Source organism: Zingiber officinale, chromosome 9A (genome assembly GCF_018446385.1).
Source record: "Zingiber officinale cultivar Zhangliang chromosome 9A, Zo_v1.1, whole genome shotgun sequence".
Taxonomy (NCBI): domain Eukaryota; kingdom Viridiplantae; phylum Streptophyta; class Magnoliopsida; order Zingiberales; family Zingiberaceae; genus Zingiber; species Zingiber officinale.
The window spans coordinates 45202968-45216458 of record NC_056002.1 but is presented as its reverse complement, the minus strand read 5'-3'; the positions used below and the strand labels follow the sequence as shown (position 1 = coordinate 45216458).

General features: G+C 35.2%; 1 long non-coding RNA gene across 1 annotated transcript; it reads left to right on the top strand.

Moving 5' to 3' along the window:
* Positions 1–1441: 1441 nt before the first annotated feature.
* LOC122020581 lies at positions 1442–3096 on the top strand. Its single transcript, XR_006122263.1, has 2 exons — positions 1442–1659; positions 2527–3096. It is a non-coding gene; the product is annotated as an uncharacterized LOC122020581 (long non-coding RNA).
* Positions 3097–13491: the final 10395 nt, after the last annotated feature.

The following is a 13491-nucleotide window of genomic DNA, read 5'->3' as shown; positions in this document are numbered from 1 at the left end:
AAATTTTATAAAAAATTAATGGTGTATAATGTAAAATATGAAGAAGAAATGAAAATTATATATAATGAAAAGTGTGGGACCCATGAGGGAGTTGTTGAGAGGTTTTTTTGATAGTGGAAGATATGAGATTTTTAACTTTTAATGTGGCGCAGACGTGGCAACGAATGAGCTCTCAACAGGGTCTATCCATTGTGGATGCTCTAACTTATCATGGATAAAAAAGCGGAGGCAATTGCATTTTTTAATTTTTTCATCTTTTGGAAATACTATAATATTTACTCATTTTTAATTCAGAAAAAAGATATCCTTCTCGATGTATATAAATAGATTATCATTTATCCACTCATCTTTCAGAAAAAGATATCCTTCTAGATGTATATAAATAGATTATCATTTATCCACTATTTCTCATTCTATTAAGTAAATTAGACTTTATGGTCTTCATCATAGAAAATGCTCTTTCAACAAAAACAGATGTAATTGATAAAACTAATATCATTTCAATCAAACGATAAATCAACGAATAAGCTTATTTTTTAGAATTTCAATAATTTACTTAGCAAAACTTTTCAATTCTAGTAAAATTTGAATCAGGTCATATATTATATATTATGAATGGAATTATGAAATTATTGTTTAATAAGTAGATAATCATTTGTTGAGAAATTCTTAAGAAATAAATCATAAAGTTAATTAGTTTCTGAATTAAAAAAATTAGATGAAAATATGTTATGTAACTAAATAATTATGTGTCAACTTAAAAAATAAGTATTCTCAATGTAGAAAATTAGATGAAGATATATTATGTAATTAAATAATTCTGTGTCTAACATTATAATTTATTTATAATAATAATAATAATTAATATGTAAAGAAAATTTTATTGACAAATATAATAATAATAATAATAAAATATTTTTTAAATAATATTTGATAAAATATCTCTATACAATAATAATAATCTAAATTAGTGACCCCCAATGAAATAATTATCTTTCATATTCAATACTGAGATCTCATTCAACTTTATCCGTGGTTGTATATCTTGCACCACTGGGATCTTCCAAATTTTGATGAAAATGCCTTCCGTAAGGCAAAGATAAATAATGAGTTTCATGGCTTTTGTTCGATTTTGTTTACTGTGTTAATTTATTTCTATTATCTATATTAAATTTTCTGCTAAACTTATGAATATATATATATATATACAGAAATCACGAGAAATCTGAAGAAAAGTCACAGGCTTCCCACCTGCATGTCACTTTACTAGGTCCACGTCGTGTCCACGTGTTGCCAAACATACCTGGACCCGCCCACCCTCCGTGATGAAACCAATGCGCTCACGAACGGGGGCGAATCTTCTGGTCCCAAAATCTCTGGTCCGTCCTGGTCCACACAAGTGCTATAAAACTCCCTCGCGTGCCAAACACGTGCCAATCTCCATCGCCCAAAACCCAGACGCCCTAGCCTCGCGATTTCCTTCTCCTGGCGATTTCTTCTCCAGCGTCGCCTCCTCGGCAGCCAAAGCCCGCCTCCCTCCCTCCGACCTCCACCGCCGCCTCCTCCCAGCGTCGGGACCTCCAGCGCCGCCCTCGTCGCCTGCGGCCTCCCGTCCTCCACCTCCTGCCGACCTCCAGCGCCGCCTCCTATTTTGTTTAGGTATTCTCCAGCAAGCTTGATTTTTTGTACGATTTGAACATTAGGAAAAGAAGTTAATTTAGGTATTTTCTCTTAGCTGCAAGTCTTGTTCTTCTATTTGATGCCATTGCTCGTCAGAGATAAAGAGACGCAATCCGCCCTCACCTGACCCGCTTAGCTACTTCCAATCCTTCACTTGAATTTCACCCTGAAAGAACCAAAGTGAATCTCCTATTAGCCCTTTCTTTCCCCATCAGCAGTATTTGTAGGCCCAAAGCCATTCACTCGTACATTGCATTCGGCCCTTATGGGAATTTCGAGCCTATCCTTACGTACGCATTATCATTCGCGTATTTGATTTGAGTCTTCTTTCCAGTAGTCCCTATGGTGGAGTCCGAGAAGCAGGAGTAGCTCAAGAGAATGATAGGTTCTTAGGCTCCGCTCCAGTAGAAATGAGTATTCCCGCAAGCCTGAATCTTTAGAAAATTTCCATCCATATGGGAATGGCTTCTAATCAATTTCCATCCATTATTCTACCTTACCCTCCATTCCCAGGTAAATGGTGGCAGGTTTTTTTTTTTAATTACCTTTTCTAAGTAAACAGGATGAAATGTAATTGACCTTAATTCCATTCATTATTATTTTTATTTTTACTAAAGTTAATTGCTTTGCCGCTTATTTGTTCTCTCCAAGTAACAAGAAAACAGAACATTAGTATCTTCTTAGCAAAATTCTGTTCATGAACTTTTAATTTCATCCATATCAGGTTTTGCATGTGGTATTTTTATCCTTTCCTTGTTATATTGCAATATTTATGATAGATGTGTTTTGACAGCATTCCATGCCATATGTTATACAGTTTCTTATATGTGCTCTGTGCTTATCTAGGGAATGTTTGAAGTTAATCCCTCATAAGAAGTTTTCCTTTGCAAAGATATGACCCATGGCTGCCCAATTTGAGATCAGACAAAGAAACTTAAAGGATATCTATCTTCCCGCCTAATATGAAGCTACTAGAAGCAGCCTACAAATGGAAAAAGCAGAAAATCACCACAGATGAAAATTGAGCGAGAACTTAATCGAGAAGTATCATCCTATAGGAAGGATCTGGCTATGAATGTCACTCTTCTGTGTATCATCCTATAGGAAGAACTTCAATTGAGTTCTAGAATATTTTCGATTTAGCCATGTATATATAACTTGGACAAAGGATTCTCTATACTATGTGCTCGAGCCTCACTGTCCCAAGTTATTGTGAATTGAATACTTGTTGATATTGTTTGTGCTACTGTGCTAGGGGGAGCATGGAACACAATAGTGCCTTTTGTATTTCATTTTATTTCATGTTATTTCCATTTCACTTTCCTTTTTATCTCCCTCAATTGCAAATGTTGACAGTGTACTAGAAATTTCCTTTCAATCCACTTAATATACCTGCCCTGTTTGGTTGGTCTCCTGTGTAGAAATTCTAAGTGTCAAATTGTCAAATTTGACAGCACCAGGATCAGGATTTTTTTTGCATCCACCTAAAAATATCTGACTCATCAAATTATTCTTCCTTTTCAAGATTATGACAAGCTGATCCATGGCAAAAGCGAAGAAACAAGGAATCAAGATTCTGACCAAAAAAAAAAAAGAGAGATAGTATTCACTTGATTGAGCTAGTTCATCATTTGAATCATGCTGCCATATCTAAAATTACAAAGGCAATCAAGCATTTAGTATATTGCAATCCTTTCTGAATAATGAACATACACGGTGCAGTGCAACAAAGTTACAGCCATAAAATATCTGGAAGATAGATATCCTACTTTAGATATACACACGAGTATAGTTTAAGAACACTGATAACTTGATCAATGATCTGAAATTTGAGACCACCTTGAGCACAAATATCGCTTGCGATACACAACATAGTTTCATTTGACAGTGTTTGCTCACGTGTTGATGGTAGTAACCGGAGCTCACTGCAGGCTGACCACAGACCACGGTGTCAATCCACCGGAAGTTAGTGAAGGCCTTATGATGGGAGCACGCCTAATCATGGAGAAAGCTTCATTCAAACGAGTGGCATGAACCTTCAACTGGGATGCCTTCTGTACACAAAGGAAAAAGAAGCCTCAGTAACAAATTACATTCTGCCATTTTTTGACTTTACTAGTCCTATTTTTATCAAGCAGATATGCCATCCTATAAGCCAACCAAAAGAAGAATGTAGCTATTTTCTGAGAAATGTCCAGTAAACCAAAAGTTGATAACATACCCCAAAAATGCCAGCTATCAATTTCTTGAGATCAGGATCACATACAATCAAAACATCAAGTTCTTAGACAATAATGAAATAGATAGGATAGGCAATCAAAAACCTGGCTTTACTTATTAAAACACCTAGATACGTTGTATTAACAGCTAGGCCCTGGTAGTGAACAGAAGAGCAAGACTTTTTTAGCCACAACAAATATCTGTTAAATATCGGTTGGATACCTCTTAAATATCTGTTAAATGTATAAAAATACTTAGAATAAATGATCACAACAAACATTTCTAAATCTACTATACATTTCCAACTAACATCATACCTTATCCTTCGGCGCCATTCCAATGGCGTTTCCTAAGATTTGACGTGCAACCTTTAAGTTTCTTTGTCTGATCTCAAATTGGGCAGCCATGAGCCATATCTTTGCAAAGGAAAACTTCTTATGAGGGATTAACTTCAAACATTCCCTATCAAGCACAGAGCACATATAAGAAACTGTATAACATATGGCATGGAATGCTGTCAAAACACATCTATCATAAATATTGCAATAAAACAAGGAAAAGTAATGATTTAACTATTAACTAATTTTTCATATCATCAAGGATAAAAATACCACGTGCAAAACCTGATATGGATGAAATTAAAAGTTCATGAACAGAATTTTGCTAAGAAGATACTAATGTTCTGTTTTCTTGTTACTTGGAGAGAACAAATAAGCGGCAAAGCAATTAACTTTAGTAAAAAGAAAAATAATAATGAATGGAATTAAGGTCAATTACATTTCATCCTGTTTACTTAGAAAAGGTAATTAAAAAAAAAATCTGCCACCATTTACCTGGGAATGGAGGGTAAGGTAGAATAATGGATGGAAATTGATTAGAAGCCATTCCCATATGGATGGAAATTTTCTAAAGATTCAGGCTTGCGGGAGAATAACAGAAAATATGTCAAGGAAAATACCTAAATTAACTTCTTTTCCTAATGTTCAAAGCGTACAAAAAATCAAGCTTGCTGGAGAATACCTAAACAAAATAGGAGGCGGCGCTGGAGGTCGGCAGGAGGTGGAGGACGGGAGCCGCAGGCGACGAGGGAGGCGCTGGAGGTCCCGACGCTGGGAGGAGGCGGCGATGGAGGTCGGAGGGAGGGAGGCGGGCTTTGGCTGCGGAGGAGGCGACGCTGGAGAAGAAATCGCCAGGAGAAGGAAATCGCGAGGCTAGGCGTCTGGGTTTTGGGCGATGGAGATTGGCACGTGTTTGGCACGCGAGGGAGTTTTATAGCACTTGTGTGGACCAGGGGCGGACCAGAGATTTTGGGACCAGAGTTTTATTAGTTAAATATTTTACTTTTAAAATATTTTAAATTACATAATTAAATATTTCATCAATTAAATATTTATAAATCTCACTTTTTAAATATCTCATTCTTAAATAAATCCGCCAAATTACATGTCACCAAAACAAAAAATAATAATTAAATTATCGTTGTCCGACTTTTGATGGGCACAATTGCTAATATCTTTCAAATATCCCCTTCAATGAGGGATATTCGAAGAAATATTCTCTTAAAATATCTCTCATTATGGATACCCTTAAGAAAGAATAAGAGAGATTACATAAGTAAAAAGAAAGATGGTGTATTCTTTAGTAACGAGTAATGCACAATTTGATCCGGAGGAACAAGAGAAGTATGTCCCAAAATAAAATGATCCAAAGTTGATTAAGTATGATGGACTAACTAAAAGTACCACAATTTGTGTAAAATTGTATTTGGGCATTTTTGACAAACTTATTACAAGTTTTTGACCATCAAATTATGTACTAATCAATTGAGTATTGGTTTGTTTAATTAAAGTGGTTGGTAGAAAATAAAGTAAAAGAACTTCATCAATAGTTGAGTTTGTGGTTCCAGTATCGAGAAGACCATGAAGTGTGAGTTCATGATCTTGAATGCTCAAATACATTGAACTTGAATGTCTACATATCTTCCTGAGTTATAGATACTAGGGATTTTTATAAAAGTTAAGTCTGTGTCCTCGGTATCTTCTAGAATAAGAGGGTCCTTGTCTTTCAACCTCTAGTGTTATGGACATTCATAAGTTAGCAATCTCGATTTTCAAGAGATTAATTTGTGTTTCTAGAATAGAAACTCTAGTTTCAAGTAGCACATTTCTTGTACTGGCTCTAACATAGTGAACTGGTGAGATGTTAATATCAAAAATATATTTTAGACAAAGGTTACCAATTTGCTTCTTACAAAGTTTACAAGTTCCTCTTTTATCAATAGATGAGTAAAATCTACAGATAAAATATGGAATATTATCAATTCCTTCTTGGAGTATCCAATCATAAAGATAGCTCATTTGGTCAAATCGTATGTTAGATTTTAGGGAATAAAGTGAGGATACATGAAATTAAGATCATTAGATTGTATCTGATCTAGTTGATCTTCTAGTTCCTTAAAATCATATTGGAATCCGGAAGTTATAACTCCATATTTCTTAGCTAACCCCATAGGATTAGAAATAAAGGAATTGACTAGTATATAGTAAGAAGAAGAAGGAATTTCTTTCGTATCTTCTACTAAAATAATAGAGTATATAGAAGGTGTATTTAATAAATCAGATTGTACTTCTACTAAGTTTAAATTAGTGTAGCTAACTAATTGGACTTCTCTAGTATATAAATTTTTCCTGTTATGAAAGGCAGAGGATAGATGGCTTAGATCTTTGCTAGCAAAACATGTTATTGTGTTTGCATAAATCTTTTCGGACTTATATTTTTTAACATGTTTCTCTTTATTTAGATAAGGTTTTTTAGCCTTGCTCTCTCACAAATAATAAGTTGTTTTTGACTTATGTTTTGGTTTGTAGATTAACATAGGTATTCTCCATCTTCTCTAGTTTAGAGAATTATATTGTTGAGGAGTATAAATCTAACTACAGAAATTATATTGTTGATTTTAATTATTTTTGTATATGTATGAAAGTATATTTTTCTTTAAGTTTGGTGACTCCTATGTTATCATAGAGTAAAGGAACATACATCTCAACCCATGTTTTATGAATCTCTTTTCCTAAGTCTCCAAATAATTTACTGGATAACCCTTTTTCTAAAGTTGGGTTACAGTAATTGTCTGATACCATATTAAGTGCTAAGAAGTCATTACAGAAAAGTTTAATTCAATTCAAACTAAATAATTAGAGTTGTTCCAAGTCTTGACTTATTTTTATCATAAGTCTATTCCTCTGTTTGCATTCGTGGCTATTAAAAGTCTATGGATTACATATTAGAAATTAAATATATTATTATTTGAGAGGCAATTATGGTGACTTTGTTTGGGAATTTTAATTTAAAACTTCCAACTACATCTCCTAAGTAGTTTTTGCCTATTCGGATCATAGCATCTCCTCTTTTTAACAAATACAATATATTTTTCTAAGTATCATATAACTAGGGATCATGTTCAATTATATTCAAAAGTACTAAGTCTTTGCCAAAGAAAATAACTTCTGGTGACTTTTTTTTTCCTATTAATTCTTAACAAATGATTGTTATTTATATAAGATGATATACTTTGTACATCAGCTTGTACATCGAAATCTTTTCTAGATAATTATGATATACATTGTACATCCCCAAGTTTTTTTGACTATTATATTTTGTTTTTCATCAAACTATAATATCCAATTATCGTCAAGTTTAGTGTGTTTCTTATCAAAATTTTCAAGTTCAACTAAGTCTTTTTGAGTCAAGTATGTTGTTGCTTCTTTTGGTAAGTAAACATATTCATCTAGATCCTCAAAGAAAGACGTTTTTCTCCTGATGGATTCATTAAGTTCAAGTTATATGCTTCTTTACTAGCATGTTGAATCTTAGTTTGTCTTGCTAAGTTTAGTTGTCTAGCATATAAGTGCTTAAGTTGTTGTAGAGGGGTTTGTTCTTCTATATATATTCACCAAGTTTACCATTTCTTTTGTTTCATCTTCATTTTGTGAAGTAGAAGGTTGAAATCCTGAAAATCTAACAGTTAAGTTTCATCTTTTGTCTTTATACAATATGGACTGTATAGGTTTAAGTGTTGGTTCAAGAGTTCCTAGATTAATAGTCCATTCTAATACTATTAAAATTTTAGAATTAAAATATCTTGATTTTAGAAAATAGATTCCTTTGAAGTAAAAGCTTCAATGATATCATTTATTTTAACATTAAAGTTATTATTGATATAATTCATTATTTTTCCCAAGAATATAATATACTCTTTTGCTTGTACCAAAATTTTAATATGCTTGACAAAGTCTTTGATTGTCATATTAAAATTGGGACATAAGTAAATAATTCCTAAGTTGTTATTCATATCAACTTTGATAATTCCTATGACTTTCTTTATCATAAAATCGGGAGTCATATAACACAACAATGTCATACAAGAAAAAAAACTCATATACAACACTTAAATGATAATACTTTTTATAAAAGTGCTGTTTTTTTACACCGTTTTTAGTGAAAATTGTTGCCTATATTTTTTTAATTTAAGACAACGAATTTTCAAATAATTACTATCTATTAGCATATAATCTTTAGTCCTTCTCAGGTACTTTAATATATACTTTACAGCAGTCCAATGTCCTTGTCAAGGGTTATTTTGATATCTACTAACCATGCCCACGACAAAACAGATATCCGGTCTCGTACACAACATTGCATACATTAGGCTTCCGACAGCCGAAGCATAAGGAACTGCCTTCATGTCCTCTATCTTCTTTGATGTCTTCGGAGACATTTCTTTAGATAAAACTACTCTATGGCGAAAAGGTAAGAAACCTTTCTTGGAGTTTTGCATGCTAAAACGAGCAAGGATTGTATATATATATGAGGCTTGAGATAGGTACAACATCCTTTTCTTGCGATCCCTTATGACTTTGATCTCAAGAATGTGTGCACATTCTCCTAAGTCCTTCATATCAAATTGTTTGGAAACCATACCCTTACATCCGATAGCACTTTGACATTGTTGTCAATTAACAAATTGTCTTCTACATATAGTACAAGAAATACCACCACGTTTCCGTTACACTTCTTGTATACACAAGACTCATTCGGACATTGAATAAATCCATATGACTGGATTACTTTATTAAACCGGATGTTCCAAGATCTTGAAGCTTGCTTCAGTCCATAAATGGACCGATTGAGCTTGCACACTAGATGTTCTTTGCCTTTTTCAATGAACCCCTTTGGTTGCTTCATATGGATGTTTTCTTCAAGACTTCCGTTAAGAAAAGCTGTCTTGACATCCATTTGCCAAACCTCATAATCCATATGAGCGGCAACAGATAAGAGTATCCGGATAGACTTAAACATGGCTATCAGCGAAAAAGTTTCCTCATAATCGATTCTCTCTTTCTGAGTGTACCTTTTGCAACAAGCTTTGCTTTGAAGGTTTCTACCTTCCCGTCTATCCCTCTTTTTCTTTTGTAGATTTACTTGCATCCAACGGCTTTTACACCATTTGGTGGTTCTACAAGCTCCCAAACCTTATTGGAATACATAGATTCTATTTCGAAATTCATCGCCTTTTGCCAAGATACTGCATCTTTATCTTGGAGTGCTTCGTCATATGTCCGGGGATCAGGTTCATGTTTATCCGGGATCAAGTCCGAAGACTCTCCCAAAAACATGAATCTCTGAGGCTGCCTTACAAACCTCCCATTACGACGAGGCACTGTTTGTAGCTGTGCATCATTTGTGATACGTGTTGCAGTTTCTTGTGGTACTTTATCTTGTACTATTGGTACTAAAGTAGACGTGTCCTCTCTCATTTCTTCTAGATCAATTTTACTTCTGGGCTTGTGTTCCATTATATAATCTTCTTCTAAAAATTAGGCATTGGTGCTAACAATGACCTCTGATCTTTAGGACTATAAAATAAACCACCTTTCATTCCTCTAGGATAACCCACAAACACGCGAACTTCTGTACGAGATTCCAACTTATCAGCATTTGCTTTCAGCACATGTGCTGGACTACCCCAAATCCAAATATGTCTCAAACTGGGCTTTCGCCCATTCCACAATTCTATGGGAATAGTCGGTATTGATTTAGAAGGTACCAAGTTCAGAATGTATACTGTTGTTTCCAGAGCGTATCCCTAAAATGAATTTGGTAATTCTAAATAACTCATTATCGATCTAACCATTTCCATAAGAGTCCTATTCCTTCTTTCTATCACACCATTTTGTTGGGGTGTACCAGGTGCAGACAATTGGGATTGGATCCCGGCTCCTGATAAGTAATTCCTAAATTCTCCAAAGAGGTATTCGCCACCACGGTCAGACCGTAGTGCCTTGATACTTTTACCAAGACGTGTCTCCACATCAGCCCTATATTCTTTGAACTTATCAAAGCATTCAGACTTGCGGCGCATCAAGTAAATGTATCCGTATCTTGAATAATCGTCTATGAAAGAGACAAAATATTCATAACCACCTCTTTCCTAGATAGACATAGGACCACACAAATCAGAATGAACTAGTTCTAACACATCTTTGGCTCTATACCCCTTGGCTTTAAAAGGTCTCTTGGTCATTTTACCTTCCAAGCAGGATTCACATGTTGGAAAATTTTCCAACACTAATGAACCCAAGAATCCATCGACTATAAGCCTTTGAATCCTACTTAAGTTAATATAATCAAGCCTTAGATGCCAAAGATATGTTTGGTTTATCTCCGAAGGTTCCTTTCTCTTATTGGAATTAGAAGATGTGTTATTAATTTCTATTTGTTGTTTTGTGGAAGAAATTGGATTTAAGTATATAAATTGCCAACCAATGCACCAGAATAGATTATAATTCTATTTCTCTTTATAATCACATTGTTCTTAAAAGAAATAAAATATTCATCCAAATACAGTTTAGAAACTGAAATTAAATTCTTTCTGAAACTGGGTACATAAAGATAATTTCTTAAAACCAAACTTCTATTCCTATCAAAAGATAAGTAGACGTCTCCCACTGCAACAGTCGCCACCTTAGTAGCATTGCCCATGTAGACTATTATTTCTCCTTCAAATAGTCGTTGGGTTTCCTGGAACCCCAGCAAAGAGTTGCAGACATGATCAGTGGCTCTCGTATCTACACACCAGGTGCTGGTAGATAACACTGCTAAACATGTTTCAACTACTAGAGAATGAGATATACCTTTATTGTTCTCTTTCCTATGAGGACAGTCCGCCTTCCAATGTCCTGACTGCTTGTAGATGAAGCACTTGCCCTTCTGCTTCTTCATTCCAGCTTTTGGTCTTGTACCTAGAGGTTTATTCACCTTCTTTGCTGAGACAACCTGTTTCTTCTTCTTCTTGCCTTTCAACTTAGAAGTAGAACCATTTTCAGCATAGTGAATCTAAGAACTGTGACGAAATATACCTTCTGCTACCTGTAGTTCTGTCAGAAGTTCCACCAACGTATACTCCCTTTTATTCATGTTATATTTCAAGCGGACTGCTCAAAACTTCTAGGTAGCGTTTGGAGAATAATATCGACCTGGGTTTCCCCATCGATTTCACCTCCAAGGATCTGTATTTCGTTCAGATAAGTCATCATCTTGAGGATATGATCCCTTACGGGTGTCCCCTCTAACATGGTGGCTGTCATTAACTTTCTCATTGCCTCTTGCCTAGCAGTCTGACTCTGGTGTCCGAAGAGTTCTTTGAGATTGTTCATTATATCATAAGCTGTTGGTAAGTCCTGATGATGTTGCAATACATTTGACATCGAAGCCAAAATGTAACACCGCGCCATCTCATCTGCCTTTACCCATTTCTTATGATACTCAATCTCCTCTTCACTAGAATCACTATTAAGTGCATTAGGGCAGACTTCTGTCAGTACAAACTTATAACTTTCAGCAGTTAGGACAATATCCAGGTTTCTTTTCCAATCTATGTAGTTTGGACCAGTAAGTTTGTTCTCTTTCAGTATAATGGCTAGTGGGTTGAAAGTGTAATGACCCAATTTTCCCTATTTCGAGTTCTAAAAGTCCTTATAAAAATCTAGAAATGCTATAGAAAAATTCTAGAGATTTTTAGGAATTTTTAGAGTATTTTTACGTAATTTTTGGAGATCGTTTAGTATTTTTACAAAACCAAAGAAGTTTAAGCAAAAACCGTTGGAGGAGAGGTTCAAACCCGCGACCTCGGGTCGAACTGAACCAAGCCAAACCGGCTTGACCAGCTGGGATAAGAGATTTATGTTAATCTCCTATAGAGTTAAATAAGGTTATAGTATAGTTGGGTTATATCCGAATACTTATAAAAGGAAATAAGTTTTGGGATTTTAAGAAAACCTAACTTTTTCTCCCGAAAACCGAATCTCCTTCGCTCTTCTCCCTCGCGACGGCGCAAAGCTGCGGCGGAAACCTAGAGCGAGCTAGGGTTGGAGATTCTGGCGCCGGCGAGACTTGATTCCAGCCGTCCCTCATCCACGGTGGCTGTTCCCGACGGAGAGAAGCCCGAGAGCTCCGAGAACACGCCGGAAAAGCTGCTACCCGAGCCCTAGAAGCCCTCCTTCCCTTCTACTCGGTTGTAAGTGCAAGGACAAGTAAATGTGAGTTGCTACTCACCTGCAGTAGGAGAGGTTTTCGGATTTTGATTGAGAGTTTTCTCTTGTCCGGTTTCTTTCAGATGTTTTGAGGTTTATGATCTTGATGGATTCGGTTTTAATCTCCTTGCTATACAAAGAGTGTAAACAGCCCTTGCATTTAGCACTGAAAGTTTTAGTTTCTGGCCACTTCAATGACCATGAACGGATTTCTGTTAAGTGGCAGTCTTAGTTCCTTTCTTACTGTATTGAGTATGAAATGGTTGTAATTTAGCAATTCAGTGTAGGATTCCCTGAGAGGTACGAGCATGGACAACTCTTTTGCATCAAGCATTAGTTAGTTTTATTGTTTACTTAATGAACAAGAATAGACAAGTAGTGGAATGGTTAGGTATTCTATTAAATCTTGTTTTAGGTTTACGAGTAGTTCAAGGATTATATTTTTCCTTCTTTGATTGTGGCAGCAGTAGAACCTTTTATTCCTGCCGTGAGCAGGATTAGTTTCTGATTCGATTTTTAGTTAGCAGTTCAGATTTGTATTCCTTTACTTTAAGTAGCATTCTGTTTTTTACAACATGTTTAGAAGCCCTAAAGTAGCATTCTTTGCCCTGTTTTTACAGCATGTTTAGAAGACCTAAAGTAGCATTCCTTGCTATTTTTTTCAGTATGTTAGAAAGCTTAGAGTTTCATTCTTTTGCCCTGTTTTTACAGTGTGGTTAAAAGGCTTAAAGTTGCTTTCTTTTGTTTAGTTTATAGCATGATCAGTAAGCCCAAAGTTACTTGCTTTTACTCTATTTTTATAGCATGCAGATTTTTATAAGTAAAGTATGCAGATTTTTGATAGGCTTAATATGCAGAGTTTTGGTTAAGCTTTGCATGCAGATTTATGTTAAGTTTTGTATACAGATTTTCAATACGTAGGGTGTGTTCTAGTGCACACCAAGTGCTTGATAAAATGCTTAGCTCAATATAATGCTACAGTAGGCATTTTAATAGCTCA